Source organism: Patagioenas fasciata, chromosome 2, assembly GCF_037038585.1.
Source record: "Patagioenas fasciata isolate bPatFas1 chromosome 2, bPatFas1.hap1, whole genome shotgun sequence".
NCBI lineage: Eukaryota > Metazoa > Chordata > Aves > Columbiformes > Columbidae > Patagioenas > Patagioenas fasciata.
The window spans coordinates 103,693,190-103,720,919 of NC_092521.1; positions in this window are offsets into that span (position 1 = coordinate 103,693,190).

Sequence of the window (27,730 nt, forward strand, 5' to 3'; positions counted from 1 at the left end):
GGGTTAGGTTTAGATTTGGGGTTAGGTTTAGATTTGGGGTTAGGTTTAGATTTAGGGTTAGGTTTAGATCTGGGGTTAGGGGTTGGGGTTAGGAACTGGGGTTAGGTTTAGATTTGGGGTTAGTGGTTGGGGTTACCGGTTGGGGTTAGGTTTAGATTTGGGGTTAGGGGTTGGTGTTAGGGGTTGGGGTTAGGTTTAGATTTGGGGTTAGGTTTAGATTTGGGGTTAGGGGTTGGTGTTAGGTTTAGATTTGGGGTTAGGTTTAGATTTGGGGTTAGGTTTACATTTGGGGTTAGGAGTTGGGTTTAGGTTTAGATTTGGGTTTAGGGGTTGGGGTTAGGTTTACATTTGGGGTTAGGTTTAGATTTGGGGTTTACATTTGGGGTTAGGTTTAGATTTGGTGTTAGGGATGGGGTTAGGTTTAGATTTGGGGTTAGGTTTAGATTTGGTGTTAGGGGTTGAGGTTAGGTTTTGATTTGGGGTTAGGTTTAGATTTGGTGTTAGGGGTTGGGGTTAGGTTTAGATTTGGGGTTAGGTTTAGATTTAGGGTTAGGTTTTGGGGTAAGGTTTAGATTTGGGGTTAGGTTTAGATTTCGGTTTAGGCGTTGGGGTTAGGTTTAGATTTGGGGTTAGGTTTAGATTTGGGGTTAGGGGTTGGGGTTAGGTTTAGATTTGGGGTTAGGTTTAGATTTGGGGTTAGGGTTTGGGGTTAGGTTTAGATTTGAGGTTAGGGGTTGGGGTTAGGTTTAGATTTGGGGTTAGGTTTAGATTTGGGGTTAGGAATTGGGGATAGGTTTAGATTTGGGGTTAGGTTTAGATTTGGGGTTAGGTTTAGATTTGGGGTTTAGATTTGGGGTTAGGTTTAGATTTGGGGTTAGAAGTTGGGGTTAGGGGTTTGGGTTGGGTGTTGGGGTTAGTTTTAGATTTGGGGTTAGGGTTTGGGGATAGGGGTTGGGGTCAGGGGTTGGGGTTAGCTTTAGATTTGGGTCTAGGTTTACATTTGGGGTTAGGTTTAGATTTGGGTTTAGGGGTTGGGGTTAGGGGTTGGGGTTAGGTTTAGATTTGGGGTTAGGTTTAGATTTGGGGTTAGGGGTTGGGGTTTGTTTTAGATTTGGGGTTATGTTTAAATTCAGGGTTAGGGGTTGGGGTTAGGTTTAGATTTGGTGTTAGGTTTAAATTTGGGGTTAGGGGTTGGCGTTAGGTTTAGATTTGGGGTTAGGTTTAGATTTGGGGCTAGGGGTTGGGGTTAGATTTAGATTTGGGGTTAGGTTTATATTTGGGGTTCGGGGTTGGGTTTAGGTTTAGATTTGGGGTTAGGTTTAGATTTGGGGTTAGGGGTTGGGGTTAGGTTTAGATTTGGGGTTAGGTTTAGATTTGGGGTTAGGTGTAGGGGTTAGGTTTAGATTTCGGTTTAGGTTTAAATTTGGGCTTAGGGGTTGGGGTTAGGTTTAGATTTGGGTTTAGGTTTAGATTTGGGGTTAGGGGTTGGGGTTAGGTTTAGATTTGGGGTTAGGCTTAGGTTTAGGGTTAGGTTTAGATTTGGGGTTAGGGGTTGGGGTTAGGGGTTGGGGTTAGGTTTAGATCTGGGGTTAGGGGTTGGGGTTAGGAACTGGGGTTAGATTTAGATTTGGGCTTAGTGGTTGGGGTTAGTGGTTGGGGTTAGGTTTAGATTTGGGGTTAGGGGTTGGGGTTAGGGGTTGGGGTTAGGGGTTGGGGTTAGGTTTAGATTTGGGGTTAGGTTTAGATTTGGGGTAAGGGGTTGGGGTTAGGTTTAGATTTGGGGTTAGGTTTGTATTTGGGGTTAGGGGTTGGGGTTAGGTTTAGATTTGGGTTTAGGGGTTGGGGTTAGGTTTAGATTTGGGGTTAGGTTTAGATTTGGGGTTTGGGGTTGGGGTTAGGTTTAGATTCGGTGTTAGGTATGGGGTTAGGTTTAGATTTGGGGTTAGGTTTAGATTTGGTGTTAGGGGTTGAGGTTAGGTTTAGATTTGGGGTTAGGTTTAGATTTGGGGTTAGGGGTTGGGATTAGGTTTATATTTGGGGTTAAGGGTTGGGGTTAGGTTTAGATTTGGAGTTTAGATTTGGGGTTAGGTTTAGATTTGGGTTTAGGGGTTGTGGTTAGGGGATGGGGTTCGGTTTAGATTTGGGGTTAGGGGTTGGGATTAGGGGTTGGGGTTCGGGGTTGGGGTTAGGGGTTGGGGTTAGGTTTAGATTTGGGGTTAGGGGTTGGGATTAGGTTTAGATTTGGGGTTAGGTTTAGATTTGGAGTTTAGATTTGGGGTTAGGTTTAGATTTGGGTTTAGGGGTTGTGGTTAGGGGATGGGGTTCGGTTTAGATTTGGGGTTAGGGGTTGGGATTAGGGGTTGGGGTTAGGGGTTGGGGTTAGAGGTTGGGGTTAGGTTTAGATTTGGGGTTAGGTTTCGATTTGGGGTTAAGGGTTGGGGTTAGGTTTAGATTTGGGGTTAGGTTTAGATTTGGGGTTAGGGATTGGGGTTAGGTTTAGATTTGGGGTTAGGGTTAGATTTGAGGTTAGGTTTAGAATTGGGTTTAGGTGTTGGGGTTAGGTTTAGAATTGGGTTTAGGTGTTGCGGTTAGGTTTAGATTTGGGGTTAGGTTTAGATTTGGGGTTAGGGGTTGGGGTTGGGTTTAGATTTGGGGTTAAGTTTAGATTTGGGGTTTAGATTTGGGGTTAGGTTTAGATTTGGGGTTAGGGGTTTGAGTTAGGTTTAGATTAGGGTTTAGGTTTAGATTTGGGGTTTAGATTTGGGGTTAGGTTTAGATTTGGGTTTATGTTTAGATTTGGGGCCAGGGGTTGGGGTTAGGTTTAGATTTGGGGTTAGGGGTTGGGGTTAGGTATAGATTTGGGGTTTAGGGTTTGGGGTTAGGTTTAGATTTGGGGTTAGGTTTAGATTTGGGGTTAGGGGTTGAGGTTAGGTTTAGATTTGGGTTTAGGTTTAGATTTAGGGTTAGGAGTTGGGGTTAGGGGTTGGGGTTAGGTTTAGATTTGGGGTTAGGGGTTGGGGTTAGGGGTTCGGTTTGGTTTAGATTTCGGGTTAGGGCTTGGAGTTAGGGGTTGGGGTTAGCTTTAGATTTGTGGTTAGGGGTTGGGGTTAGGTTTAGATTTGGGCTTAGGTTTAGATTTGGGGTTTAGATTTGGGGTTAGGTTTAGATTTGGGTTTAGGGGTTGGGGTTAGAGGTTTGGGTTAGGTTTAGATTTGGGGTTAGGGGTTGGGGTTAGGGGTTGGGCTTAGGTTTAGATTTGGGGTTAGGGGTTGGGGTTAGGGGTTGGAGTTACATTTAGATTTGGGATTAGGGGTTGGGGTTAGGTTTAGATTTGGGGTTAGGATTAGATTTAGGGTTAGGGGTTGGGTTTAGGTTTAGATTTGGTGTTAGGTTTAGATTTGGGGTTAGGGGTTGGGGTTAGGTTTAGATTTGGGGTTAGGTTTAGATTTGGGGCTAGGGCTTGGGGTTAGATTTAGATTTGGGGTTAGGATTATATTTGGGGTTAGGGGTTGGGGTTAGGTTTAGATTTGGGGTTAGGTTTAGATTTGGTGTTAGGGGTTGGGGTTAGGTTTAGATTTGGGGTTAGGTTTAGATTTGGGGTTAGGTTTGCATTTGGGGTTAGGGGTTAGGTTTAGGTTTAGATTTGGGTTTAGGGGTTGGGGTTAGGTTTAGATTTGGGGTTAGGTTTAGATTTGTGGTTAGGGGTTGGGGTTAGGTTTAGATTTGGGGTTAGGGGTTGGGGTTAGGGGTTGGGGTTAGGGTTTGGGGTTAGGTTTAGATTTGGGGTTAGGTTTAGATTTGGGGTTAGGGGTTGGGTTTAGGTTTAGATTTGGGTTTACGTTTAAATTTGGGCTTAGGGGTTGGGGTTAGGTTTAGATTTGGGGTTAGGTTTAGATTTGGGGTTAGGTTTAGATTTAGGGTTAGGTTTAGATCTGGGGTTAGGGGTTGGGGTTAGGAACTGGGGTTAGGTTTAGATTTGGGGTTAGTGGTTGGGGTTAGGGGTTGGGGTTAGGTTTAGATTTGGGGTTAGGGGTTGGGGTTAGGCGTTGGGGTTAGGGGTTGGGGTTAGGTTTAGATTTGGGGTTACGTTTAGATTTGGGGTTTAGATTTGGGGTTAGGTTTAGATTTGGGGTTGACTTTAGATTTAGGGTTAGGTTTAGATTTGGGTTGAGGGGTTGGGGTTAGGTTTAGATTTGGGGTTAGGTTTAGATTTGGGGTTAGGGGTTGGGGTTAGGTTTAGATTTGGGGTTTAGATTTGGGGTTAGGTTTAGATTTGGGGTTGACTTTGGATTTGGGGTTAGGTTTAGATTTGGGTTGAGGGGTAGGGGTTAGGTTTAGATTTGGGGTGACGTTTAGATTTGGGGTTAGGGGTTGGGGTTAGGTTTAGATTTGGGGTTAGGTTTAGATTTGGGGTTAGGGGTTGAGGTTAGGTTTAGATTTGGGGTTAGGTTTAGATTTGGGGTTTAGATTTGGGGTTAGGTTTAGATTTGGGGTTAGGTTTAGATTTGGGGTTAGGGGTTGGAGTTAGGTTTAGATTAGGGTTTAGGTTTAGATTTGGGGTTTAGATTTGGGGTTAGGTTTAGATTTGGGGTTATATTTAGATTTGGGGCCAGGGGTTGGCTTAGGTTTAGATTTGGGGTTAGGGGTTGGGGTTAGGTTTAGATTTGGGGTTTAGGGGTTGGGGTTAGGTTTAGATTTGGGGTTAGGTTTAGATTTGGGGTTAGGGGTTGAGGTTAGGTTTAGATTTGGGTTTAGGTTTAGATTTAGGTTTAGGTTTAGATTTGGGGTTAGGGGTTGGGGTTAGGTTTAGATTTGGGGTTAGGGGTTGGGGTTAGGGGTTGGGGTTAGGGTTTGGGGTTAGGTTTAGATTTGGGGTTAGGTTTAGATTTGGGGTTATGGGTTGGGGTTAGGTTTAGATTTGGGGTTAGGTTTAGATATGGGGTTAGGGGTTGGGTTTAGGTTTAGATTTGGGTTTAGGTTTAAATTTGGGCTTAGGTGTTGGGGTTAGGTTTAGATTTGGGGTTAGGTTTAGATTTGGGGTTAGGGGTTGGGGTTAGGTTTAGATTTGGGGTTAGGTTTAGATTTAGGGTTAGGTTTAGATCTGGGGTTAGGGGTTGGGGTTAGGAACTGGGGTTAGGTTTAGATTTAGGGTTAGGTTTAGATCTGGGGTTAGGGGTTGGGGTTAGGAACTGGGGTTAGGTTTAGATTTGGGGTTAGTGGTTGGGGTTACCGGTTGGGGTTAGGTTTAGATTTGGGGTTAGGGGTTGGGGTTAGGGGTTGGGGTTAGGGGTTGGGGTTAGGTTTAGATTTGGGGTTAGGTTTAGATTTGGGGTTAGGGGTTGGTGTTAGGTTTAGATTTGGGGTTAGGTTTAGATTTGGGGTTAGGTTTACATTTGGGGTTAGGGGTTGGGTTTAGGTTTAGATTTGGGTTTAGGGGTTGGGGTTAGGTTTAGATTTGGGGTTAGGTTTAGATTTGGGGTTTAGATTTGGGGTTAGATTTAGATTTGGTGTTAGGGATGGGGTTAGGTTTAGATTTGGGGTTAGGTTTAGATTTGGTGTTAGGGGTTGAGGTTAGGTTTTGATTTGGGGTTAGGTTTAGATTTGGTGTTAGGGGTTGGGGTTAGGTTTAGATTTGGGGTTAGGTTTAGATTTAGGGTTAGGTTTTGGGGTAAGGTTTAGATTTGGGGTTAGGTTTAGATTTCGGTTTAGGTGTTGGGGTTAGGTTTAGATTTGGGGTTAGGTTTAGATTTGGGGTTAGGGGTTGGGGTTAGCTTTAGATTTGGGGTTAGGTTTAGATTTGGGGTTAGGGGTTGGGGTTAGGTTTAGATTTGAGGTTAGGGGTTGGGGTTAGGTTTAGATTTGGGGTTAGGTTTAGATTTGGGGTTAGGAATTGGGGATAGGTTTAGATTTGGGGTTAGGTTTAGATTTGGGGTTAGGTTTAGATTTGGGGTTTAGATTTGGGGTTAGGTTTAGATTTGGGGTTAGGTTTAGATTTGGGGTTAGAAGTTGGGGTTAGGGGTTTGGGTTGGGTGTTGGGGTTACTTTTAGATTTGGGGTTAGGTTTTGGGGTTAGGGGTTGGGGTCAGGGGTTGGGGTTAGCTTTAGATTTGGGTCTAGGTTTACATTTGGGGTTAGGTTTAGATTTGGGTTTAGGGGTTGGGGTTAGGGGTTGGGGTTAGGGGTTGGGGTTAGGTTTAGATTTGGGGTTAGGTTTAGATTTGGGGTTAGGGGTTGGGGTTTGTTTTAGATTTGGGGTTATGTTTAAATTCAGGGTTAGGGGTTGGGGTTAGGTTTAGATTTGGTGTTAGGTTTAAATTTGGGGTTAGGGGTTGGGGTTAGGTTTAGATTTGGGGTTAGGTTTAGATTTGGGGCTAGGGGTTGGGGTTAGATTTAGATTTGGGGTTAGGTTTATATTTGGGGTTCGGGGTTGGGGTTAGGTTTAGATTTGGGGTTAGGTTTAGATTTGGGGTTAGGGGTTGGGGTTAGGTTTAGATTTGGGGTTAGGTTTAGATTTGGGGTTAGGGGTTGGGTTTAGGTTTAGATTTCGGTTTAGGTTTAAATTTGGGCTTAGGGGTTGGGGTTAGGTTTAGATTTGGGTTTAGGTTTAGATTTGGGGTTAGGGGTTGGGGTTAGGTTTAGATTTGGGGTTAGGCTTAGGTTTAGGGTTAGGTTTAGATTTGGGGTTAGGGGTTGGGGTTAGGGGTTGGGGTTAGGTTTAGATCTGGGGTTAGGGGTTGGGGTTAGGAACTGGGGTTAGATTTAGATTTGGGGTTAGTGGTTGGGGTTAGTGGTTGGGGTTAGGTTTAGATTTGGGGTTAGGTGTTGGGGTTAGGGGTTGGGGTTAGGGGTTGGGGTTAGGTTTAGATTTGGGGTTAGGTTTAGATTTGGGGTTAGGGGTTGGGGTTAGGTTTAGATTTGGGGTTAGGTTTAGATTTGGGGTTAGGTTTGCATTTGGGGTTAGGGGTTGGGTTTAGGTTTTGATTTGGGTTTAGGGGTTGGGGTTAGGTTTAGATTTGGGGTTAGGTTTAGATTTGGGGTTTGGGGTTGGGGTTAGGTTTAGATTCGGTGTTAGGTATGGGGTTAGGTTTAGATTTGGGGTTAGGTTTAGATTTGGTGTTAGGGGTTGAGGTTAGGTTTAGATTTGGGGTTAGGTTTAGATTTGGGGTTAGGGGTTGGGATTAGGTTTATATTTGGGGTTAAGGGTTGGGGTTAGGTTTAGATTTGGGGTGAGGTTTAGAATTAGGGTTAGGGGTTGGGGTTAGGTTTAGATTTGGGGTTAGGTTTAGATTTGGGTTTAGGTGTTGGGGTTAGGTTTAGATTTGGGGTAGGTTTAGATTTGGGGTTAGGGTTTGGGGTTAGGTTTAGATTTGGGGTTAGGTTTAGATTTGGGGTTAGGGGTTGGGGTTAGGTTTAGATTTGGGGTTAGGTTTAGATTTGGGATTAGGGGTTGGGGTTAGGTTTAGATTTGGGGTTAGGTTTCGATTTGGGGTTAGGTTTAGATTTGGGGTTTAGATTTAGGGTTAGGTTGAGATTTGGGGTTAGGTTTAGATTTGGGGTTAGAAGTTGGGGTTAGGGGTTTGGGTTGAGTGTTGGGGTTAGGTTTAGATTTGGGGTTAGGGTTTAGGGTTAGGGGTTGGGGTCAGGGGTTGGGGTTAGCTTTAGATTTGGGGTTAGGTTCACATTTGGGGTTAGGTTTAGATTTGGGGTTAGGGGTTGGGGTTAGGGGTTGGGGTTAGGTTTAGATTTGGGGTTAAGTTTAGATTTGGGATTAGGGGTTGGGGTTTGTTTTAGTATTGGGGTTATGTTTAAATTCAGGGTTAGGGCTTGGGGTTAGGTTTAGATTTGGGATTAGGTTTAGATTCGGGGTTAGGGGTTGGGGTTAGGTTTAGATTTGGGGTAGGGTTTAGATTTGGGGTTAGGAGTCGGGGTTAGGTTTAGATTTGGGGTTAGGTTTAGATTTGGGGTTAGGGGTTGAGGTTAGGTTTAGATTTAGCTTTATGTTTAGATTTGGGGTTAGGGGTTGGGGTTAGGGGTTGGGGTTAGATTTAGATTTGGGGTTAGGGCTTGGGGTTAGGTTTAGATTTGGGGTTAGGTTTAGATTTGGGGTTAGGGGTTGGAGTTAGGTTTAGATTTGGGTTTAGGTTTAGATTTGGGGTTAGGGGTTGGGGTTAGGGGTTGGGGTTAGGTTTACATTTGGGGTTAGGGTTGGGGTTCGGGGTTGGGGTTAGGGGTTGGGGTTAGGTTTAGATTTGGGGTTAGGGGTTGGGATTAGGTTTAGATTCGGGGTTAGGTTTAGATTTGGAGTTTAGATTTGGGGATAGGTTTAGATTTGGGTTTAGGGGTTGTGGTTAGGGGATGGGGTTCGGTTTAGATTTGGGGTTAGGGGTTGGGATTAGGGGTTGGGGTTAGGGGTTGGGGTTAGAGGTTGGGGTTAGGTTTAGATTTGGGGTTAGGTTTCGATTTGGGGTTAAGGGTTGGGGTTAGGTTTAGATTTGGGGTTAGGTTTAGATTTGGGGTTAGGGATTGGGGTTAGGTTTAGATTTGGGGTTAGGGTTAGATTTGAGGTTAGGTTTAGAATTGGGTTTAGGTGCTGGGGTTAGGTTTAGAATTGGGTTTAGGTGTTGCGGTTAGGTTTAGATTTGGGGTTAGGTTTAGATTTGGGGTTAGGGGTTGGGGTTAGGTTTAGATTTGGGGTTAGGTTTAGATTTGGGGTTAGGGGTTGAGGTTAGGTTTAGATTTGGGGTTAAGTTTAGATTTGGGGTTTAGATATGGGGTTAGGTTTAGATTTGGGGTTTAGATTTGGGGTTAGGTTTAGATTTGGGGTTAGGGGTTGGAGTTAGGTTTAGATTAGGGTTTAGGTTTAGATTTGGGGATTAGATTTGGGGTTAGGTTTAGATTTGGGGTTATGTTTAGATTTGGGGCCAGGGGTTGGGGTTAGGTTTAGATTTGGGGTTAGGGGTTGGGGTTAGGTATAGATTTGGGGTTTAGGGTTTGGGGTTAGGTTTAGATTTGGGGTTAGGTTTAGATTTGGGGTTAGGGGTTGAGGTTAGGTTTAGATTTGGGTTTAGGTTTAGATTTAAGGTTAGGAGTTGGGGTTAGGGGTTGGGGTTAGGTTTAGATTTGGGGTTAGGGGTTGGGGTTAGGGGTTCGGTTTGGTTTAGATTTCGGGTTAGGGCTTGGGGTTAGGGGTTGGGGTTAGCTTTAGATTTGGGCTTAGGTTTAGATTTGGGGTTTAGATTTGGGGTTAGGTTTAGATTTGGGTTTAGGGGTTAGGGTTAGAGGTTTGGGTTAGGTTTAGATTTGGGGTTAGGGGTTGGGGTTAGGGGTTGGGCTTAGGTTTAGATTTGGGGTTAGGGGTCGGGGTTAGGGGTTGGAGTTACATTTAGATTTGGGATTAGGGGTTGGGGTTAGGTTTAGATTTGGGGTTAGGATTAGATTTAGGGTTAGGGGTTGGGGTTAGGTTTAGATTTGGTGTTAGGTATAGATTTGGGGTTATGGGTTGGGGTTAGGTTTAGATTTGGGGTTAGGTTTAGATTTGGGGCTAGGGCTTGGGGTTAGATTTAGATTTGGGGTTAGGATTATATTTGGGGTTAGGGTTTGGGGTTAGGTTTAGATTTGGGGTTAGGTTTAGATTTGGTGTTAGGGGTTGGGGTTAGGTTTAGATTTGGGATTAGGTTTAGATTTGGGGTTAGGGGTTGGGGTTTGTTTTAGATTTGGGGTTATGTTTAAATTCAGGGTTAGGGGTTGGGGTTAGGTTTAGATTTGGTGTTAGGTTTAAATTTGGGGTTAGGGGTTGGGGTTAGGTTTAGATTTGGGGTTAGGTTTAGATTTGGGGCTAGGGGTTGGGGTTAGATTTAGATTTGGGGTTAGGTTTATATTTGGGGTTCGGGGTTGGGGTTAGGTTTAGATTTGGGGTTAGGTTTAGATTTGGGGTTAGGGGTTGGGGTTAGGTTTAGATTTGGGGTTAGGTTTAGATTTGGGGTTAGGGGTTGGGTTTAGGTTTAGATTTCGGTTTAGGTTTAAATTTGGGCTTAGGGGTTGGGGTTAGGTTTAGATTTGGGTTTAGGTTTAGATTTGGGGTTAGGGGTTGGGGTTAGGTTTAGATTTGGGGTTAGGCTTAGGTTTAGGGTTAGGTTTAGATTTGGGGTTAGGGGTTGGGGTTAGGGGTTGGGGTTAGGTTTAGATCTGGGGTTAGGGGTTGGGGTTAGGAACTGGGGTTAGATTTAGATTTGGGGTTAGTGGTTGGGGTTAGTGGTTGGGGTTAGGTTTAGATTTGGGGTTAGGTGTTGGGGTTAGGGGTTGGGGTTAGGGGTTGGGGTTAGGTTTAGATTTGGGGTTAGGTTTAGATTTGGGGTTAGGGGTTGGGGTTAGGTTTAGATTTGGGGTTAGGTTTAGATTTGGGGTTAGGTTTGCATTTGGGGTTAGGGGTTGGGTTTAGGTTTAGATTTGGGTTTAGGGGTTGGGGTTAGGTTTAGATTTGGGGTTAGGTTTAGATTTGGGGTTTGGGGTTGGGGTTAGGTTTAGATTCGGTGTTAGGTATGGGGTTAGGTTTAGATTTGGGGTTAGGTTTAGATTTGGTGTTAGGGGTTGAGGTTAGGTTTAGATTTGGGGTTAGGTTTACATTTGGGGTTAGGGGTTGGGATTAGGTTTATATTTGGGGTTAAGGGTTGGGGTTAGGTTTAGATTTGGGGTGAGGTTTAGAATTAGGGTTAGGGGTTGGGGTTAGGTTATATTTGGGGTTAGGTTTAGATTTGGGTTTAGGTGTTGGGGTTAGTTTTAGATTTGGGGTTAGGTTTAGATTTGGGGTTAGGGTTTGGGGTTAGGTTTAGATTTGGGGTTAGGTTTAGATTTGGGGTTAGGGGTTGGGGTTAGGTTTAGATTTGGGGTTAGGTTTAGATTTGGGATTAGGGGTTGGGGTTAGGTTTAGATTTGGGGTTAGGTTTCGATTTGGGGTTAGGTTTAGATTTGGGGTTTAGATTTGGGGTTAGGTTTAGATTTGGGGTTAGGTTTAGATTTGGGGTTAGAAGTTGGGGTTAGGGGTTTGGGTTGAGTGTTGGGGTTAGGTTTAGATTTGGGGTTAGGGTTTAGGGTTAGGGGTTGGGGTCAGGGGTTAGGGTTAGCTTTAGATTTGGGGTTAGGTTCACATTTGGGGTTAGGTTTAGATTTGGGGTTAGGGGTTGGGGTTAGGGGTTGGGGTTAGGTTTAGATTTGGGGTTAAGTTTAGATTTGGGATTAGGGGTTACGGTTTGTTTTAGTATTGGGGTTATGTTTAAATTCAGGGTTAGGGCTTGGGGTTAGGTTTAGATTTGGGATTAGGTTTAGATTCGGGGTTAGGGGTTGGGGTTAGGTTTAGATTTGGGGTAGGGTTTAGATTTGGGGTTAGGAGTCGGGGTTAGGTTTAGATTTGGGGTTAGGTTTAGATTTGGGGTTAGGGGTTGAGGTTAGGTTTAGATTTAGCTTTATGTTTAGATTTGGGGTTAGGGGTTGGGGTTAGGGGTTGGGGTTAGCTTTAGATTTGGGGTTAGGGCTTGGGGTTAGGTTTAGATTTGGGGTTAGGTTTAGATTTGGGGTTAGGGGTTGGAGTTAGGTTTAGATTTGGGTTTAGGTTTAGATTTGGGGTTAGGGGTTGGGGTTAGGGGTTGGGGTTAGGTTTACATTTGGGGTTAGGTTTAGATTTGGGTTTAGGGGTTGGGGTTAGGGGTTGGGGTTAGGTTTAGATTTGGGGTTAGGGGTTGGGATTAGGTTTAGATTCGGGGTTAGGTTTAGATTTGGAGTTTAGATTTGGGGTTAGGTTTAGATTTGGGTTTAGGGGTTGTGGTTAGGGGATGGGGTTCGGTTTAGATTTGGGGTTAGGGGTTGGGATTAGGGGTTGGGGTTAGGGGTTGGGGTTAGAGGTTGGGGTTAGGTTTAGATTTGGGGTTAGGTTTCGATTTGGGGTTAAGGGTTGGGGTTAGGTTTAGATTTGGGGTTAGGTTTAGATTTGGGGTTAGGGATTGGGGTTAGGTTTAGATTTGGGGTTAGGGTTAGATTTGAGGTTAGGTTTAGAATTGGGTTTAGGTGTTGGGGTTAGGTTTAGAATTGGATTTAGGTGTTGCGGTTAGGTTTAGATTTGGGGTTAGGTTTAGATTTGGGGTTAGGGGTTGGGGTTAGGTTTAGATTTGGGGTTAGGTTTAGATTTAAGGTTAGGAGTTGGGGTTAGGGGTTGGGGTTAGGTTTAGATTTGGGGTTAGGGGTTGGGGTTAGGGGTTCGGTTTGGTTTAGATTTCGGGTTAGGGCTTGGGGTTAGGGGTTGGGGTTAGCTTTAGATTTGTGGTTAGGGGTTGGGGTTAGGTTTAGATTTGGGCTTAGGTTTAGATTTGGGGTTTAGATTTGGGGTTAGGTTTAGATTTGGGTTTAGGGGTTAGGGTTAGAGGTTTGGGTTAGGTTTAGATTTGGGGTTAGGGGTTGGGGTTAGGGGTTGGGCTTAGGTTTAGATTTGGGGTTAGGGGTCGGGGTTAGGGGTTGGAGTTACATTTAGATTTGGGATTAGGGGTTGGGGTTAGGTTTAGATTTGGGGTTAGGATTAGATTTAGGGTTAGGGGTTGGGGTTAGGTTTAGATTTGGTGTTAGGTATAGATTTGGGGTTATGGGTTGGGGTTAGGTTTAGATTTGGGGTTAGGTTTAGATTTGGGGCTAGGGCTTGGGGTTAGATTTAGATTTGGGGTTAGGATTATATTTGGGGTTAGGGGTTGGGGTTAGGTTTAGATTTGGGGTTAGGTTTAGATTTGGTGTTAGGGGTTGGGGTTAGGTTTAGATTTGGGATTAGGTTTAGATTTGGGGTTAGGGGTTGGGGTTTGTTTTAGATTTGGGGTTATGTTTAAATTCAGGGTTAGGGGTTGGGGTTAGGTTTAGATTTGGTGTTAGGTTTAAATTTGGGGTTAGGGGTTGGGGTTAGGTTTAGATTTGGGGTTAGGTTTAGATTTGGGGCTAGGGGTTGGGGTTAGATTTAGATTTGGGGTTAGGTTTATATTTGGGGTTCGGGGTTGGGGTTAGGTTTAGATTTGGGGTTAGGTTTAGATTTGGGGTTAGGGGTTGGGGTTAGGTTTAGATTTGGGGTTAGGTTTAGATTTGGGGTTAGGGGTTGGGTTTAGGTTTAGATTTCGGTTTAGGTTTAAATTTGGGCTTAGGGGTTGGGGTTAGGTTTAGATTTGGGTTTAGGTTTAGATTTGGGGTTAGGGGTTGGGGTTAGGTTTAGATTTGGGGTTAGGCTTAGGTTTAGGGTTAGGTTTAGATTTGGGGTTAGGGGTTGGGGTTAGGGGTTGGGGTTAGGTTTAGATCTGGGGTTAGGGGTTGGGGTTAGGAACTGGGGTTAGATTTAGATTTGGGGTTAGTGGTTGGGGTTAGTGGTTGGGGTTAGGTTTAGATTTGGGGTTAGGTGTTGGGGTTAGGGGTTGGGGTTAGGGGTTGGGGTTAGGTTTAGATTTGGGGTTAGGTTTAGATTTGGGGTTAGGGGTTGGGGTTAGGTTTAGATTTGGGGTTAGGTTTAGATTTGGGGTTAGGTTTGCATTTGGGGTTAGGGGTTGGGTTTAGGTTTAGATTTGGGTTTAGGGGTTGGGGTTAGGTTTAGATTTGGGGTTAGGTTTAGATTTGGGGTTTGGGGTTGGGGTTAGGTTTAGATTCGGTGTTAGGTATGGGGTTAGGTTTAGATTTGGGGTTAGGTTTAGATTTGGTGTTAGGGGTTGAGGTTAGGTTTAGATTTGGGGTTAGGTTTACATTTGGGGTTAGGGGTTGGGATTAGGTTTATATTTGGGGTTAAGGGTTGGGGTTAGGTTTAGATTTGGGGTGAGGTTTAGAATTAGGGTTAGGGGTTGGGGTTAGGTTATATTTGGGGTTAGGTTTAGATTTGGGTTTAGGTGTTGGGGTTAGTTTTAGATTTGGGGTTAGGTTTAGATTTGGGGTTAGGGTTTGGGGTTAGGTTTAGATTTGGGGTTAGGTTTAGATTTGGGGTTAGGGGTTGGGGTTAGGTTTAGATTTGGGGTTAGGTTTAGATTTGGGATTAGGGGTTGGGGTTAGGTTTAGATTTGGGGTTAGGTTTCGATTTGGGGTTAGGTTTAGATTTGGGGTTTAGATTTGGGGTTAGGTTTAGATTTGGGGTTAGAAGTTGGGGTTAGGGGTTTGGGTTGAGTGTTGGGGTTAGGTTTAGATTTGGGGTTAGGGTTTAGGGTTAGGGGTTGGGGTCAGGGGTTAGGGTTAGCTTTAGATTTGGGGTTAGGTTCACATTTGGGGTTAGGTTTAGATTTGGGGTTAGGGGTTGGGGTTAGGGGTTGGGGTTAGGTTTAGATTTGGGGTTAAGTTTAGATTTGGGATTAGGGGTTACGGTTTGTTTTAGTATTGGGGTTATGTTTAAATTCAGGGTTAGGGCTTGGGGTTAGGTTTAGATTTGGGATTAGGTTTAGATTCGGGGTTAGGGGTTGGGGTTAGGTTTAGATTTGGGGTAGGGTTTAGATTTGGGGTTAGGAGTCGGGGTTAGGTTTAGATTTGGGGTTAGGTTTAGATTTGGGGTTAGGGGTTGAGGTTAGGTTTAGATTTAGCTTTATGTTTAGATTTGGGGTTAGGGGTTGGGGTTAGGGGTTGGGGTTAGCTTTAGATTTGGGGTTAGGGCTTGGGGTTAGGTTTAGATTTGGGGTTAGGTTTAGATTTGGGGTTAGGGGTTGGAGTTAGGTTTAGATTTGGGTTTAGGTTTAGATTTGGGGTTAGGGGTTGGGGTTAGGGGTTGGGGTTAGGTTTACATTTGGGGTTAGGTTTAGATTTGGGTTTAGGGGTTGGGGTTAGGGGTTGGGGTTAGGTTTAGATTTGGGGTTAGGGGTTGGGATTAGGTTTAGATTCGGGGTTAGGTTTAGATTTGGAGTTTAGATTTGGGGTTAGGTTTAGATTTGGGTTTAGGGGTTGTGGTTAGGGGATGGGGTTCGGTTTAGATTTGGGGTTAGGGGTTGGGATTAGGGGTTGGGGTTAGGGGTTGGGGTTAGAGGTTGGGGTTAGGTTTAGATTTGGGGTTAGGTTTCGATTTGGGGTTAAGGGTTGGGGTTAGGTTTAGATTTGGGGTTAGGTTTAGATTTGGGGTTAGGGATTGGGGTTAGGTTTAGATTTGGGGTTAGGGTTAGATTTGAGGTTAGGTTTAGAATTGGGTTTAGGTGTTGGGGTTAGGTTTAGAATTGGATTTAGGTGTTGCGGTTAGGTTTAGATTTGGGGTTAGGTTTAGATTTGGGGTTAGGGGTTGGGGTTAGGTTTAGATTTGGGGTTAGGTTTAGATTTGGGGTTAGGGGTTGAGGTTAGATTTAGATTTGGGGTTAAGTTTAGATTTGGGGTTTTGATTTGGGGTTAGGTTTAGATTTGGGGTTAGGGGTTGGAGTTAGGTTTAGATTAGGGTTTAGGTTTAGATTTGGGGTTTAGATTTGGGGTTAGGTTTAGATTTGGGTTTATGTTTAGATTTGGGGCCAGGGGTTGGGGTTAGGTTTAGATTTGGGGTTAGGGGTTGGGGTTAGGTATAGATTTGGGGTTTAGGGTTTGGGGTTAGGTTTAGATTTGGGGTTAGGTTTAGATTTGGGGTTAGGGGTTGAGGTTAGGTTTAGATTTGTGTTTAGGTTTAGATTTAAGGTTAGGAGTTGGGGTTAGGGGTTGGGGTTAGGTTTAGATTTGGGGTTAGGGGTTGGGGTTAGGGGTTCGGTTTGGTTTAGATTTCGGGTTAGGGCTTGGGGTTAGGGGTTGGGGTTAGCTTTAGATTTGTGGTTAGGGGTTGGGGTTAGGTTTAGATTTGGGCTTAGGTTTAGATTTGGGGTTTAGATTTGGGGTTAGGTTTAGATTTGGGTTTAGGGGTTAGGGTTAGAGGTTTGGGTTAGGTTTAGATTTGGGGTTAGGGGTTGGGGTTAGGGGTTGGGCTTAGGTTTAGATTTGGGGTTAGGGGTTGGGGTTAGGGGTTGGAGTTACATTTAGATTTGGGATTAGGGGTTGGGGTTAGGTTTAGATTTGGGGTTAGGATTAGATTTAGGGTTAGGGGTTGGGGTTAGGTTTAGATTTGGTGTTAGGTTTAGATTTGGGGTTAGGGGTTGGGGTTAGGTTTAGATTTGGGGTTAGGTTTAGATTTGGGGCTAGGGCTTGGGGTTAGATTTAGATTTGGGGTTAGGATTATATTTGGGGTTAGGGGTTGGGGTTAGGTTTAGATTTGGGGTTAGGTTTAGATTTGGTGTTAGGGGTTGGGGTTAGGTTTAGATTTGGGGTTAGGTTTAGATTTGGGGTTAGGTTTAGATTTGGGGTTAGGTTTGCATTTGGGGTTAGGGGTTGGGTTTAGGTTTAGATTTGGGTTTAGGGGTTGGGGTTAGGTTTAGATTTGGGGTTTGGGGTTGGGGTTAGGTTTAGATTCGGTGTTAGGTATGGGGTTAGGTTTAGATTTGGGGTTAGGTTTAGATTTGGTGTTAGGGGTTGAGGTTAGGTTTAGATTTGGGGTTAGGTTTAGATTTGGGGTTAGGGGTTGGGATTAGGTTTATATTTGGGGTTAAGGGTTGGGGTTAGGTTTAGATTTGGGGTGAGGTTTAGATTTAGGGTTAGGGGTTGGGGTTAGGTTTAGATTTGGGGTTAGGTTTAGATTTGGGTTTAGGTGTTGGGGTTAGGTTTAGATTTGGGGTTAGGTTTAGATTTGGGGTTAGGTTTTGGGGTTAGGTTTAGATTTGGGGTTAGGTTTCGATTTGGGGTTAGGTTTAGATTTGGGGTTTAGATTTAGGGTTAGGTTTAGATTTGGGGTTAGGTTTAGATTTGGGGTTAGGTTTAGATTGGGGGTTTAGATTTGGGGTTAGGTTTAGATTTGGGGTTAGGTTTAAATTTGGGGTTAGAAGTTGAGGTTAGGGGTTTGGGTTGGGTGTTGGGGTTAGGTTTAGATTTGGGGTTAGGGTTTGGGGTAAGGGGTTGGGGTCAGGGGTTGGGATTAGCTTTAGATTTGGGTTTAGGTTTACATTTGGGGTTAGGTTTAGATTTGGGGTATAGGGGTTGGGGTTAGGGGTTGGGGTTAGGGGTTGGGGTTAAGTTTAGATTTGGGGTTAGGTTTAGATTTGGGGTTAGGGGTTGGGGTTTGTTTTAGATTTGGGGTTATGTTTAAATTCAGGGTTAGGGGTTGGGGTTAGGTTTAGATTTGGTGTTAGGTTTAAATTTGGGGTTAGGGGTTGGGGTTAGCTTTAGATTTGGGGTTAGGTTTAGATTTTGGGCTAGGGTTTGGGGTTAGATTTAGATTTGGGGTTAGGTTTATATTTGGGTTTAGGGGTTGGGGTTAGGTTTAGATTTGGGGTTAGGTTTAGATTTGGGGTTAGGGGTTGGGGTTAGGTTTAGTTTTGGGGTTAGGTTTAGATTTGGGGTTAGGTTTAGATTTGGGGTTAGGGGTTGGGTTTATGTTTAGATTTCGGTTTAGGTTTAAATTTGGGCTTAGGGGTTGGGGTTAGGTTTAGATTTGGGTTTAGGTTTAGATTTGGGGTTAGGGGTTGGGTTTAGGTTTAGATTTGGGGTTAGGTTTAGATTTGGGTTTAGGTGTTGGGGTTAGGTTTAGATTTGGGGTTCGGTTTAGATTTGGGGTTAGGGTTTGGGGTTAGGTTTAGATTTGGGGTTAGGGGTTGGGGTTAGGAACTGGCGTTAGATTTAGATTTGGGGTTAGTGGCTGGGGTTAGGGGTTGGGGTTAGGTTTAGATTTGGCGTTAGGGGTTGGGGTTAGGAGTTGGGGTTAGGGGTTGGGGTTAGGTTTAGATTTGGGGTTAGGTTTAGATTTGGGGTTAGGGGTTGGGGTTAGGTTTAGATTTGGGGTTAGGTTCAGATTTGGGGTTAGGTTTACATTTGGGGTTAGGGGTTGGTTTTAGGTTTAGATTTGGGTTTAGGGGTTGGGGTTAGGTTTAGATTTGGGGTTAGGTTTAGATTTGGGGTTTGGGGTTGGGGTTAGGTTTAGATTCGGTGTTAGGGATGGGGTTAGGTTTAGATTTGGGGTTAGGTTTAGATTTAGTGTTAGGGGTTGAGGTTAGGTTTAGATTTGGGGTTAGGTTTAGATTTGGGGTTAGGGGTTGGGGTTAGGTTTATATTTGGGGTTAGGTTTATATTTGGGGTTAAGGGTTGGTGTTAGGTTTAGATTTGGGGTTAGGTTTAGATTTAGGGTTAGGGGTTGGGGTTAGGTTTAGATTTGGGGTTAGGTTTAGATTTGGGTTTAGGTGTTGGGGTTAGGTTTAGATTTGGGGTTCGGTTTAGATTTGGGGTTAGGGTTTGGGGTTAGGTTTAGATTTGGGGTTAGGTTTCGATTTGGGGTTAGGTTTAGATTTGGGGTTTAGATTTGGGGTTAGGTTTAGATTTGGGGTTAGGTTTAGATTTGGGGTTAGAAGTTGGGGTTAGGGGTTTGGGTTGGGTGTTGGGGTTAGGTTTAGATTTGGGGTTAGGGGTTGCGGTTAGGGGTTGGGGTTAGGGGTTGGGGTTAGGTTTAGATTTGGGGTTAAGTTTAGATTTGGGGTTAGGGGTTGGGGTTTGTTTTAGATTTGGGGTTATGTTTAAATTCAGGGTTAGGGGTTGGGGTTGGGTTTAGATTTGGGGTTAGGGGTTCGGGTTAGCGGTTGGGGTTAGGTTTAGATTTGGGGTTAGGGGTTGGGGTTAGGGGTTGGGGTTAGGTTTACATTTGGGGTTAGGGGTTGGGGTTCGGGGTTGGGGTTAGGGGTTGGGGTTAGGTTTAGATTTGGGGTTAGGTTTAGAATTGGGTTTAGGTGTTGGGGTTATGTTTAGATTTGGGGTTAGGTTTAGATTTGGGGTTAGGGGTTGGGGTTAGGTTTAGATTTGGGGTTAGGTTTAGATTTGGGGTTTTGATTTGGGGTTAGGTTTAGATTTAAGGTTAGGTTTAGATTTGGGATTAGGGGTTGGGGTTAGGGGTTGGGGTTAGGTTTAGTTTTTTGGTTAGGGGTTGTAGTTAGGTTTAGATTTGGGGTTAATTGTTGGGGTTGGGGGTTGGGGTTAGGTTTAGATTTCGGGTTAGGGGTTGGGGTTAGGGGTTGGGGTTAGGTTTAGATTTGGGATTAGGGGTTGGGGTTAGGTTTAGATTTGGGCTAAGGTTTAGATTTGGGGTTAGGGGTTGGGGTTAGGTTTAGATTTGGGGTTAAGTTTCGATTTGGGGTTAGGGGTTGGGGTTAGGTTTAGATTTGGGGTTAGGTTTAGATTTGGGGTTAGGGGTTGGGGTTAGGTTTAGATTTGGTGTTAGGTTTAAATTTGGGGTTAGGGGTTGGGGTTAGGTTTAGATTTGGGGTTAAGTTTAGATTTGGGGTTAGGGTTGGGGTTTGTTATAGATTTGGGGTTATGTTTAAATTCAGGGTTAGGGGTTGGGGTTAGGTTTAGATTTGGGGTTAGGGCTTGGGGTTAGCGGTTGGGGTTAGGTTTAGATTTGGGGTTAGGGGTTGGGGTTAGGGGTTGGGGTTAGGTTTACATTTGGGGTTAGGGGTTGGGGTTCGGGGTTGGGGTTAGGGGTTGGGGTTAGGTTTAGATTTGGGGTTAGGTTTAGAATTGGGTTTAGGTGTTGGGGTTATGTTTAGATTTGGGGTTAGGTTTAGATTTGGGGTTAGGGGTTGGGGTTAGGTTTAGATTTGGGGTTAGGTTTAGATTTGGGGTTTTGATTTGGGGTTAGGTTTAGATTTAAGGTTAGGTTTAGATTTGGGATTAGGGGTTGGGGTTAGGGGTTGGGGTTAGGTTTAGTTTTGGGGTTAGGGGTTGTAGTTAGGTTTAGATTTGGGGTTAATTGTTGGGGTTGGGGGTTGGGGTTAGGTTTAGATTTGGGGTTAGGGGTTGGGGTTAGGGGTTGGGGTTAGGTTTAGATTTGGGATTAGGGGTTGGGGTTAGGTTTAGATTTGGGCTAAGGTTTAGATTTGGGGTTAGCGGTTGGGGTTAGGTTTAGATTTGGGGTTAAGTTTCGATTTGGGGTTAAGGGTTGGGGTTAGGTTTAGATTTGGGGTTAGGTTTAGATTTGGGGTTAGGGGTTGGGTTTATGTTTAGATTTCGGTTTAGGTTTAAATTTGGGCTTAGGGGTTGGGGTTAGGTTTAGATTTGGGTTTAGGTTTAGATTTGGGGTTAGGGGTTGGGTTTAGGTTTAGATTTGGGGTTAGGTTTAGATTTGGGTTTAGGTGTTGGGGTTAGGTTTAGATTTGGGGTTAGGGTTTGGGGTTAGGTTTAGATTTGGGGTTAGGGGTTGGGGTTAGGAACTGGCGTTAGATTTAGATTTGGGGTTAGTGGCTGGGGTTAGGGGTTGGGGTTAGGTTTAGATTTGGCGTTAGGGGTTGGGGTTAGGAGTTGGGGTTAGGGGTTGGGGTTAGGTTTAGATTTGGGGTTAGGTTTAGATTTGGGGTTAGGGGTTGGGGTTAGGTTTAGATTTGGGGTTAGGTTCAGATTTGGGGTTAGGTTTACATTTGGGGTTAGGGGTTGGTTTTAGGTTTAGATTTGGGTTTAGGGGTTGGGGTTAGGTTTAGATTTGGGGTTAGGTTTAGATTTGGGGTTTGGGGTTGGGGTTAGGTTTAGATTCGGTGTTAGGGATGGGGTTAGGTTTAGATTTGGGGTTAGGTTTAGATTTAGTGTTAGGGGTTGAGGTTAGGTTTAGATTTGGGGTTAGGTTTAGATTTGGGGTTAGGGGTTGGGGTTAGGTTTATATTTGGGGTTAGGTTTATATTTGGGGTTAAGGGTTGGGGTTAGGTTTAGATTTGGGGTTAGGTTTAGATTTAGGGTTAGGGGTTGGGGTTAGGTTTAGATTTGGGGTTAGGTTTAGATTTGGGTTTAGGTGTTGGGGTTAGGTTTAGATTTGGGGTTCGGTTTAGATTTGGGGTTAGGGTTTGGGGTTAGGTTTAGATTTGGGGTTAGGTTTAGATTTGGGGATAGGGGTTGGGGTTAGGTTTAGATTTGGGGTTAGGTTTATATTTGGGATTAGGGTTTGGGGTTAGGTTTAGATTTGGGGTTAGGTTTAGATTTGGGGTTAGGAGTTGGGGTTAGGTTTAGATTTGGGGTTAGGTTTCGATTTGGGGTTAGGTTTAGATTTGGGGTTTAGATTTGGGGTTAGGTTTAGATTTGGGGTTAGGTTTAGATTTGGGGTTAGAAGTTGGGGTTAGGGGTTTGGGTTGGGTGTTGGGGTTAGGTTTAGATTTGGGGTTAGGGGTTGCGGTTAGGGGTTGGGGTTAGGGGTTGGGGTTAGGTTTAGATTTGGGGTTAAGTTTAGATTTGGGGTTAGGGGTTGGGGTTTGTTTTAGATTTGGGGTTATGTTTAAATTCAGGGTTAGGGGTTGGGGTTGGGTTTAGATTTGGGGTTAGGGGTTCGGGTTAGCGGTTGGGGTTAGGTTTAGATTTGGGGTTAGGGGTTGGGGTTAGGGGTTGGGGTTAGGTTTACATTTGGGGTTAGGGGTTGGGGTTCGGGGTTGGGGTTAGGGGTTGGGGTTAGGTTTAGATTTGGGGTTAGGTTTAGAATTGGGTTTAGGTGTTGGGGTTATGTTTAGATTTGGGGTTAGGTTTAGATTTGGGGTTAGGGGTTGGGGTTAGGTTTAGATTTGGGGTTAGGTTTAGATTTGGGGTTTTGATTTGGGGTTAGGTTTAGATTTAAGGTTAGGTTTAGATTTGGGATTAGGGGTTGGGGTTAGGGGTTGGGGTTAGGTTTAGTTTTTTGGTTAGGGGTTGTAGTTAGGTTTAGATTTGGGGTTAATTGTTGGGGTTGGGGGTTGGGGTTAGGTTTAGATTTCGGGTTAGGGGTTGGGGTTAGGGGTTGGGGTTAGGTTTAGATTTGGGATTAGGGGTTGGGGTTAGGTTTAGATTTGGGCTAAGGTTTAGATTTGGGGTTAGGGGTTGGGGTTAGGTTTAGATTTGGGGTTAAGTTTCGATTTGGGGTTAGGGGTTGGGGTTAGGTTTAGATTTGGGGTTAGGTTTAGATTTGGGGTTAGGGGTTGGGGTTAGGTTTAGATTTGGTGTTAGGTTTAAATTTGGGGTTAGGGGTTGGGGTTAGGTTTAGATTTGGGGTTAAGTTTAGATTTGGGGTTAGGGTTGGGGTTTGTTATAGATTTGGGGTTATGTTTAAATTCAGGGTTAGGGGTTGGGGTTAGGTTTAGATTTGGGGTTAGGGCTTGGGGTTAGCGGTTGGGGTTAGGTTTAGATTTGGGGTTAGGGGTTGGGGTTAGGGGTTGGGGTTAGGTTTACATTTGGGGTTAGGGGTTGGGGTTCGGGGTTGGGGTTAGGGGTTGGGGTTAGGTTTAGATTTGGGGTTAGGTTTAGAATTGGGTTTAGGTGTTGGGGTTATGTTTAGATTTGGGGTTAGGTTTAGATTTGGGGTTAGGGGTTGGGGTTAGGTTTAGATTTGGGGTTAGGTTTAGATTTGGGGTTTTGATTTGGGGTTAGGTTTAGATTTAAGGTTAGGTTTAGATTTGGGATTAGGGGTTGGGGTTAGGGGTTGGGGTTAGGTTTAGTTTTGGGGTTAGGGGTTGTAGTTAGGTTTAGATTTGGGGTTAATTGTTGGGGTTGGGGGTTGGGGTTAGGTTTAGATTTGGGGTTAGGGGTTGGGGTTAGGGGTTGGGGTTAGGTTTAGATTTGGGATTAGGGGTTGGGGTTAGGTTTAGATTTGGGCTAAGGTTTAGATTTGGGGTTAGCGGTTGGGGTTAGGTTTAGATTTGGGGTTAAGTTTCGATTTGGGGTTAAGGGTTGGGGTTAGGTTTAGATTTGGGGTTAGGTTTAGATTTGGGGTTAGGGGTTGGGGTTAGGTTTAGATTTGGTGTTAGGTTTAAATTTGGGGTTAGGGGTTGGGGTTAGGTTTAGATTTGGGGTTAGGTTTACATTTTGGGCTAAGGTTTGGGGTATAGATTTAGATTTGGGGTTAGGTTTATATTTGGGGTTAGGGGTTGGGGTTAGGTTTAGATTTAGGGTTAGGTTTAGATTTGGGGTTAGGGGTTGGGGTTAGGTTTAGTTTTGGGGTTAGGTTTAGATTTGGGGTTAGGTTTAGATTTGGGGTTAGGAGTTGGGTTTATGTTTAGATTTCGGTTTAGGTTTAAATTTGGGCTTAGGGGTTGGGGTTAGGTTTAGATTTGGGTTTAGGTTTAGATTTGGGGTTAGGGGTTGGGTTTAGGTTTAGATTTGGGGTTAGGTTTAGATTTAGTTTTAGGTTTAGATTTGGGGTTAGGGGTTGGGGTTAGGGGTTGGGGTTAGGTTCAGATCTGGGGTTAGGGGTTGGGGTTAGGAACTGGGGTTAGATTTAGATTTGGGGTTAGTGGCTGGGGTTAGTGGTTGGGGTTAGGTTTAGATTTGGGGTTAGGGGTTGTGGTTAGGGGTTGGGGTTAGGGGTTGGGGTTAGGTTTCGATTTGGGGTTAGGTTTAGATTTGGGGTTAGGGGTTGGGGTTAGGTTTAGATTTGGGGTTAGGTTTAGATTTGGGGTTAGGTTTACATTTGGGGTTAGGGGTTGGGTTTATGTTTAGATTTGGGTTTAGGGGTTGGGGTTAGGTTTAGATTTGGGGTTAGGTTTAGATTTGGGGTTTGGGGTTGGGGTTAGGTTTAGATTCGGTGTTAGGGATGGGGTTAGGTTTAGATTTGGGGTTAGGTTTAGATTTAGTGTTAGGGGTTGAGGTTAGGTTTAGATTTGCGGTTAGGTTTAGATTTGGGGTTAGGGTTTGGGGTTAGGTTTATATTTGGGGTTAGGTTTATATTTGGGGTTAAGGGTTGGGGTTAGGTTTAGATTTGGGGTTAGGTTTAGATTTAGGGTTAGGGGTTGGGGTTAGGTTTAGATTTGGGGTTAGGTTTAGATTTGGGTTTAGGTGTTGGGGTTAGGTTTAGATTTGGGGTTCGGTTTAGATTTGGGGTTAGGGTTTGGGGTTAGGTTTAGATTTGGGGTTAGGTTTAGATTTGGGGTTAGGGGTTGGGGTTAGGTTTAGATTTGGGGTTAGGTTTAGATTTGGGATTAGGGGTTGGGGTTAGGTTTAGATTTGGGGTTAGGTTTAGATTTGGGGTTAGGAGTTGGGGTTAGGTTTAGATTTGGGGTTAGGTTTCGATTTGGGGTTAGGTTTAGATTTGGGGTTTAGATTTGGGGTTAGGTTTAGATTTGGGGTTAGGTTTAGATTTGGGGTTAGAAGTTGGGGTTAGGGGTTTGGGTTGGGTGTTGGGATTAGGTTTAGATTTGGGGTTAGGGTTTGGGGTTAGGGGTTGGGGTCAGGGGTTGGGGTTAGGTTTAGATTTGGTGTTAGGTTCACATTTGGGGTTAGGTTTAGATTTGGGGTTAGGGGTTGGGGTTAGGGGTTAGGGTTAGGGGTTGGGGTTAGGTTTAGATTTGGGGTTAGGGGTTGGGGTTCGGGGTTGGGGTTAGGGGTTGGGGTTAGGTTTAGATTTGGGGTTAGGGGTTGGGATTAGGTTTAGATTTGGGATTAGGTTTAGATTTGGGGTTAAGATTTGGGGTTAGGTTTAGATTTGGGTTTAGGGGTTGGGGTTAGGGGTTAGGATTAGGTTTAGATTTGGGGTTAGAGGTTGGGGTTAGGGGTTGGGGTTAGGTTTAGATTTGGGGTTAGGTTTCGATTTGGGGTTAGGGGTTGGGGTTAGGTTTAGATTTGGGGTTAGGTTTAGATTTGGGTTTAGGGGTTGGGGTTAGTTTTAGATTTGGGGTTAGGTTTAGATTTGGGGTTAGGGGTTGGGGTTAGGTTTAGATTTAGCGTTAGGTTTAGATTTGAGGTTAGGGGTTGGGGTTAGGGGTTGTGGTTAGGTTTACATTTGGGGTTAGGGGTTGGGGTTCGGGGTTGGGGTTAGGGGTTGGGGTTAGGTTTAGATTTGGGTTTAGGGGTTGGGATTAGGTTTAGATTTGGGAGTAGGTTTAGATTTGGGGTTAAGATTTTGGGTTAGGTTTAGATTTGGGTTTAGGGGTTGGGGTTATGGGTTAGGATTAGGTTTAGATTTGGGGTTAGAGGTTGGGGTTAGGGGTTGGGGTTAGGTTTAGATTTGGGGTTAGGTTTCGATTTGGGGTTAGGGGTTGGGGTTAGGTTTAGATTTGGGGTTAGGTTTAGATTTGGGGTTTTGATTTGGGGTTAGGTTTAGATTTAAGGTTAGGTTTAGATTTCGGGTTAGGGGTTGGGGTTAGGGGTTGGGGTTAGGTTTAGATTTGGGGTTAGGGGTTGGGGTTAGGTTTAGATTTGGGGTTTTGATTTGGGGTTAGGTTTAGATTTAAGGTTAGGTTTAGATTTGGGGTTAGGGTTTGGGGTTAGGGGTTGGGGTTACAGGTTGGGGTTAGGTTTAGATTTGGGGTTAGGGCTTGGGGTTAGGGGTTGGGTTTAGGGGTTGGGGTTAGGTTTAGATTTGGGGTTAGGTTTAGATTTGGGGTTAGGGGTTGGGGTTAGGGGTTGGGGTTAGGTGTTGGGGTTAGGTTTAGATTTGGGGTTAGGTTTAGATTTGGGGATAGGGGTTGGGGTTAGGGTTTAGATTTGGGGTTATGTTTAAATTTGGGGTTAGGGGTTGGGGTAGGTTTAGATTTGGGATTAGGTTTTGAATCGGGGTTAGGGGTTGGGGTTAGGTTTAGATTTGGGGTTAGGTTTAGATTTGGGATTAGGAGTTGGGGTTAGGTTTAGATTTGGGGTTAGGTTTAGATTTAGGGTTAGGGGTTGAGGTTAGGTTTAGATTTAGCGTTAGGTTTAGATTTGGGGTTAGGGGTTGGGGTTAGGTTTAGATTTGGGGTTAGGTTTAGATTTGGGGTTAGGTTTAGTTTTGGGGTTTAGATTTGGGGTTAGGTTTAGATTTGGGGTTCGGTTTTGATTTGGGGCTAGGGGTTGGCGTTAGCTTTAGATTTGTGGTTAGGTTTAGATTTGGGGTTAGGTTTAGATTTGGGGTTAGGGGTTGGGGTTAGGTTTAGATTTGGGGTTAGGTTTAGATTTGGGGTTAGGGGTTGGGGTTAGGTTTAGATTTGGGGTTAGGTTTCTATTTGGGGTTAGGTTTAGATTTGGGGTTTAGATTTGGGGTTAGGTTTAGATTTGGGGTTAGGGGTTGGGGTTAGGGGTTTGGGTTGGCTGTTGGGGTTAGGTTTAGATTTGGGGTTAGGGGTTGGGGTTAGGGGTTGGGGTCAGGGGTTGGGGTTACCTTTAGATTTGGGGTTAGGTTTAGATTTGGGGTTAGGTTTAGATTTGGGGTTAGGGGTTGGGTTAGGTTTAGATTTGGAGATAGGTTTAAATTTGGAGTTAGGGGTTGAGGTTAGGTTTAGATTTGGGGTTAGGTTTAGATTTGGGGTTAGGGGTTGAGGTTAGGTTTAGATTTGGGGTTAGGTTTATATTTGGGGTTAGGGGTTGGGGTTAGGTTTAGATTTGGGGTTAGGTTTAGATGTGGGGTTAGGGGTTGAGGTTAGCTTTAGATTTGGGGTTAGGTTTAGATTTGGGGTTAGGGGTTGGGGTTAGGTTTAGATTTGGGGTTAGGTTTAGATTTGGGGTTAGGGGTTGAGGTTAGGTTTAGATTTGGGGTTAGGTTTAGATTTAGGTAGGGGTTGGGGTTAGGTTTAGATTTGGGGTTACGTTTAGATTTGGGGTTAGGGGTTGAGGTTATGTTTAGATTTGGGGTTAGGTTTAGATTTGGCGTTAGGGGTTGGGGTTAGGTTTAGATTTGGGGTTAGGTTTAGATTTGGGGTTAGGGGTTGAGGTTAGGTTTAGATTTGGGGTTAGGTTTAGATTTGGGGTTAGGGGTTGGGGTTAGGTTTAGATTTGGGGTTAGGTTTAGATTTGGGGTTTAGATATGGGGTTAGATTTAGATTTGGGGTTAGGTTTAGATTTGGGGTTAGGGGTTGAGGTTAGGTTTAGATTTGGGGTAAGGTTTAGATTTGGGGTTAGGGGTTGGGGTTAGGTTTAGATTTGGGGTTAGGTTTAGATTTGGGGTTAGGGGTTGGGGTTAGTTTTAGATTTGGGGTTAGGTTTAGATTTGGGATTAGGGGTTGGGGTTAGGTTTAGATTTGGGGTTAGGTTTCCATTTGGGGTTAGGGGTTGGGGTTAGGTTTAGATTTGGGGTTAGGTTTCGATTTGGGGTTAGGTTTAGATTTAAGGTTTAGATTTGGGGTTAGGTTTAGATTTGGGGTTAGGTTTAGATTTGGGGTTAGGGGTTGGGGTTAGGGGTTTGGGTTGGGTGTTAGGGTTAGGTTTAGATTTGGGGTTAGGGGTTGGTGTTAGGGGTTGGGGTCAGTGGTAAGCTTTAGATTTGGGGTTAGGTTTAGATTTGGGGTTAGGTTTAGATTTGGGGTTAGGGGTTGGGGTTAGGGGTTGGGGTTAGGGCTTGGGGTTAGATTTGATTTGGGTTTAGGTTTAGATTTGGGGTTAGGGGTTGGGGTTTTGTTTAGATTTGGGGTTATGTTTAAATTTGGGGTTAGGGGTTGGGTTTAGGTTTAGATTTGTGATTAGGTTTAGATTCGGGGTAACGGGTTGGGGTTAGTTTTAGATTTGGGGTTAGGTTTAGATTTGGGGTTAGGGATTGAGGTTAGGTTTAGATTTAGCGTTAGGTTTAGATTTGGGGATAGGGGTTGGGGTTAGGGGTTGGGGTTAGGTTTAGATTTGGGGTTAAGGCTTGGGATTAGGTTTAGATTTGGGGTTAGGTTTAGATTTCGGGTTGGGGTTCGGATTAGGGGTTGGGGTTAGGTGTAGATTTGGGGTTTTGATTTGGGGTTAGGTTTAGATTTAAGGTTAGGTTTAGATTTGGGGTTAGGGTTTGGGGTTAGGGGTTGGGGTTACAGGTTGGGGT